This window comes from Octopus bimaculoides, chromosome 27 (assembly GCF_001194135.2).
Source record: "Octopus bimaculoides isolate UCB-OBI-ISO-001 chromosome 27, ASM119413v2, whole genome shotgun sequence".
Classification (NCBI taxonomy): Eukaryota; Metazoa; Mollusca; class Cephalopoda; order Octopoda; family Octopodidae; genus Octopus; species Octopus bimaculoides.
In genome coordinates, this window is record NC_069007.1 from 8,204,298 (window position 1) to 8,209,938 (window position 5,641).

General features: G+C 38.0%; 1 protein-coding gene across 1 annotated transcript in view; it reads left to right on the forward strand.

The window, feature by feature from the left end:
• The window catches only part of LOC106867480 (wolframin), a 33,446-nt gene that overhangs the window by 21,017 nt on the left and 6,788 nt on the right, over window positions 1–5,641 (forward strand). The window lies entirely within an intron of this gene.

Below are 5,641 nucleotides of genomic sequence, written 5' to 3' on the forward strand. Positions count from 1 at the left end.
TGGGTATTTGAGTATATTTAAGAATTTAAGGATTGGAGAAAACGCATGTTATAATTGCATACTTTATTCCTACATATGTTTCAAAGGATTACAACCTGTGTGATCCATAGGGATCTTTGATATTAAAATTGTAACCTTCTCATCAGGGAAAGCATGGGAATCACCTTAAACGTAAGACATTATGACAGATTATGAAAACAATAGATGGATAAGGTTATGACTTGATTCATTTGAAAAAGACCATTAATAATAATAATAATAATAAAGGAGTTACGATGCAAAAACGTATATATTCAAATGAACATATTTATCTTCTTCAATATATATTTCAGTATAAAGAATTCATTGAGACTTAATAAATCAAAATTCCTATACAGGAAAAAATAAATATAACAACAGAAAACCACACTATATATGTGTGTTTGTGTGTCTGCAAATTTTATTGAACTTTTCTTTGTAGTGTTTTTGTCGTCATGAGTGTTGGTGGTTGTCGCAGCAAAATTGGTGTCACTACTTTTTATTATCACTGTGACACATAGTCCCCAGTTGGTAACATTGATTTCAAGGCTTTCTCAGATGAGAGACTGGCATTCCACTTAATGTCTATGTTCCATGCTGGCATGGATTGGAGAGTTATTAATGTAGAAATATGGTATCGTAGCTACTAACAGTTGAGGGTTGCGTAGTCTAGACGGCGTTTTTAGATTTCATTATTATCTTTAACCCGGGCAAAGCCAGGTATTTCTGCTAGTATATATATATATATACACATACATATATACATATATACGACGGGTTTCTTTCAGTTTCCGTCTACCAAATCCACTCACAAGGCTTTGGTCGGCCCGAGGCTATAGTAGAAGACACTTGCCCAAGGTGCCACGCAGTGGGACTGAACCCGGAACCATGTGGTTCGTAAGCAAGCTACTTACCACACAGCCACTCCTGCGCCTAATAATAATTATTATTTAATTCTATTTTGTTTTTGTATCTGGTATGCAAGATTCTTCATGTGGATTCATGTGTTGAAACAAATTTCGTCGTGTCTTGGGAGAGTCATTATGCCAATGTAATTAACACACACTCTATAGTGGATTAAGTCAATAGCCATTGAAAAGGTCACAAGAAGCAACAAAAGAGCTTTGACAAACAAAGATAAAACAATTGGATATTTAATAAGGGAGTGGAATTGAACCAGTGTGTGTGTGTGTTAATTATATTGGCATGATGACTCTCCCTAGACACAGTTATTTTTCATTGTTTACTTGTTTCAGTCATTGCACTGTGGCCATGCTGGGGCACTACCTAGAAGGGTTTAGAACACTTATTGATATGCTATCAAAGTGACACTGGGGTAAAATATACGAAGCCCATTATACCCATCATGACTACCCGTCTGATAAAGGATACACCAGGCACATGCATCACAACCATATGTGCACGACATGGTGAACTCATATCAAGATAAACAGTGCATGACCTTGCAGGTGGGGCCCAGTTAGAATTTTTTCAGGCCTTATTATTATTATTAATATTATCATTATTAAGGTGGTGAGCTGGCAGATTCATTAGTGCCCTGGACAAAATGCTTTGTGGTATTTCACTCATCGCTACATTCTGAGTTCGAATTCCCTCGAGGTCGACAAATTAAATACCAGTTATGCACTGGAATCAATGTAATCGATTATCCCTACCCCCAACTTTCAGGCCTTGTGCCTATAGTAGAAAGGATTATTATTAAGGCGGTGAGCTGGCAGAATTGTTAGCATGCCGGGTGAAATGGTTAGTGGTATTTCGTCCCACTTTATGTTCTGAGTTCAAGTTCCACCAAGGTTGACTTTGCCTTTCATCCTTTCAGGGACAATGAATTAAGTACCAGTTGCATGGGGGGGGGGGTTGATCTAATCAACTGGCCCCTTCTCCAAAAATTTCAGTCCTTGTGCATAGGATAGAAAAGAATGCTTAGCAGTATTTCACCCATCGCTATGATCTGAGTTCAAATTCCACAAATGTTGACTTTGCCTTTAATTCTTTTGGGGTTGATAAATTAAGTACCAGTTGCGTACTGAGGTCAATGTAATCCACTCATCCCCTCCCCCAAAATTGCTGCCCTTGTGGCAAAATTTGAAACCACTATTATTATTATTATTATTATTATCATTATCATTATTTACATGTCAGTTTTGGTACATGGGAACTACTTCAGTGTGGCAGTTTTAATTGGAGTAGTTTTGAGGTATATATGTGTGTGTGTATATATATATATATATATATATATATATATATATATAGGTAGATAGATAGATAGATAGATAGGCAGATAGATAGATAGATAGATAGATAGGCAGATAGACAGACACAGAGAGATAGATAGATAGACAGATAGATAGATAGATAGGCAGATAGATAGACAGACAGATAGATAGATAGATAGGCAGATAGATAGACAGACAGATAGATAGATAAATAGAATGATAATTAGGCTGATATATGGAACAATAATTTTTTTTGTTTTTTGTATTTTATAATTATTATAATTTATTAATGTATGATGTGTAGGTAGGATAGATGTGCTAATTCTAAACAACTGCATGTGTTATTGGACCAAATTAATATTTATAACTGGATGGTAGCTGCACCCTAAAATTACTTATTGGGTCAGTCTGGACTTTTATAATCAATAAATTTATATTTAGTAGTTTGTTGTCTTATATTTCAGCCATGGATAATATTTGACCAATAAATACAATCCAAATATGCCGCAGTGTGGTAGCTGTCGGTTAGTTCTTTGTCCAATCCTGACTGACTAGATCTCTGATCAATGCTTTTGCATTCTAGCTATGACCATCATGTCTTTTTTTTTTTAGGAGTGTGTAGGATTACTTTATTTGATTAGATATTAATTATCTATGTAGATAATATTCATCATCCTCCACCTCCTCCTCCTCCTCATCATCCTTATCATTTAATGTCTGTTTTCCATGCTGGCATGGGTTGGACGGTTTGACCAGAGATGGCCAGCTGGGGAGCTGCCCAGGCTCCATTTTGTCTGTTTTAGTATGGTTTCTATGGCTGGATGCCCTTCCTAATGCCAACCACTTTATAAAATGTGTTGGGTGCCTCCTGTGCGGCGCTAGCAAAAGTGCTCTTACCTAGCACCAATATGGGTCCTTTCATATGGAATCAGTGGGGTGCTTCTGTATGGCACAGACATGGGTGCTTTTATGTGGCACTAACATGAGTATACTCTATCGTGACACCAGAACAGGTGCTTTTGCTTGCTAGCAGCAAGGGTACTTTTAAGTGGCACCAGCATGGGCACGTTTATGTGACACTGGCGCGGGTGATTCTACAAAGCACCGGCACAGGTGTTTTTATGTGACACCAGCTTTGAAGGGTTTTGAACCAGTGTGTGTGTGTGTTAATTATATTGGCATGATGACTCTCCCTAGACACAGTTATTTTTTATTCTTTACTTGTTTCACTCATCGCACTGTGGCCATGCTGGGGCACCACCTAGAAGGGTTTAGTTGAACAGATCAACCCCAGTACTTATTATTGATATGCCATCAAAGTGACACTGGGGTAAAATATATGAAGCTCAGTATACCCATCATGACTGCCCGTCTGATACGGTTACACTAGGCATTTTTACGTGGCACCAGCACAGGCACTTTTCCGTGGCACCTGCATCGTTGGCACTGGCGCAGCTGCTTTTATGTGTCACCGGCAAGGGCACTTTTATGTGGCACTGGAATGGGTTCTTTTACATGACACCAGCACAGGCACTTTTACATGGCACCAGTATGGGTGCTTGTATGTGGCACCAGCACAGATGCTTTCACGTGGTACCAGTACCAAGCCTGCAAGATATGGACTTTTCAGCTGAGAGAGGGATGTAGAGAACGTGCCTCTTCGTATAAACAGCCACAATTTTATTTAGCTTGATGTGTCTTCAAATTTTGGCACAAGGCTTGCTAGTTTGGGGGAGGGGGTAAGATGATTACATTGACCCCCACTGCTCAACTGGTCCTTATTTTATCGACCCTGAAAGGATGAAATAGAAAGCTGACCTCTGTGGAATTTGAACTCAGAATGTAAAGACGGATCTAAGAAGATAATATTGGTTCCAAATTTTGGTTCCAGGCCAGCAATTTCAGGGATTTCTTTCAGTCTCCACCTACCAAATCCACACACAGGGCATTGGTCAAGCAGGGGCGTTAGTAGAAGAAACTTGCCCAAGGTGCCATACAGTGGGACTGAACCCAGAATCACATGGTTTCAAAGCAAGATTCTTAACCATGCGGCCATGTCTGTGCCTTCTGAGAAAAAAAACAAACAAAAAAAAAATAGAGCAAATTTGATAATAATGTTCTAAGTATATAACAATTGCAGGATGGTCATATATGGAACTCCTTTGCTCATAGATTTGCTTGACCAGAGTTGAATTGAGCTGAACAACAACAATAATAATCAATGAAGCATGTGACCGCAATCCTAAAACAGTTTGATGCTTTGTTAAAATATAATTAAAATAATAAGTTGATGACAGCTGGAACGATAATTACATGATGAATTGTGTTTCTAGGCCAAATATAATTATATATTTTGGTATATGCTAATAAAAGACATTTAATCCACTAGAAATAGCAACCAAATCACCTGAAATCACACTACAGTTTTTTTTGTTTTTTTAGGTCTGTTGTATATCGTAATTATCATCATCATCATCATCATCATCGTTGTTGTTGTTGTTTAACATCCATTTTCCATGCTTTAGTGGGTCTGTGGCTACCACATGTTAATTTCCATGTGTCCTCAAGATCAGTGGATCTAGTTAAACGATCTTTAGTAATACCCTGCCCGAAGAAACATCTACAATAGTAATAAAGCAAAAAAAGTATTCAAATACAGAATTATTGAGAGGAATTTTAAATTTATTACGGAGATGCACTTGCATAGCAAGTGACCTGATCTGAGATCGTGTGCTGGAACGAAAACAATTGCAGCGTGGAAGGTGTTTATAAGCCATTTAGAATAACACACAAAATCCGTTAGATTCACTTCAACATTTCAACATTTAAATTTAAATTTAAATTTAAATGTTGAAGTGAATCTAACGGATTTTGTGTTATTTTAAATGGCTTATAAACACCTTCCACGCTGCAATTGTTTTAAATTTATATTATATGAATATGAAAGTCAGAACCTAAATGATGATGTGTGATGTAGAAACATATGTTGCAATACACAATTTAAACCTATGGATTTACATTCTTTTGTTGTTATTGTGTGAAAGAGCGGTGCACACCATCAGATATACAAAGCCCAATATACCCATAATGACTACCTGTCTGATTAGGGTACATCAGGCACATGCATCATATGTGTGTGACATGGTGATATCATCATCATCATCATCATCGTTTAACGTCCGCTTTCCATGCTAGCATGGGTTGGACGATTTGACTGAGGACTGGTGAAACCGGATGGCAACACCAGGCTCCAGTCTGATTTGGCAGAGTTTCTACAGCTGGATGCCCTTCCTAACGCCAACCACTCAGAGAGTGTAGTGGGTGCTTTTACGTGTCACCCGCACGAAAACGGCCACGCTCGAAATGGTGTCTTTTATGTGCCACCT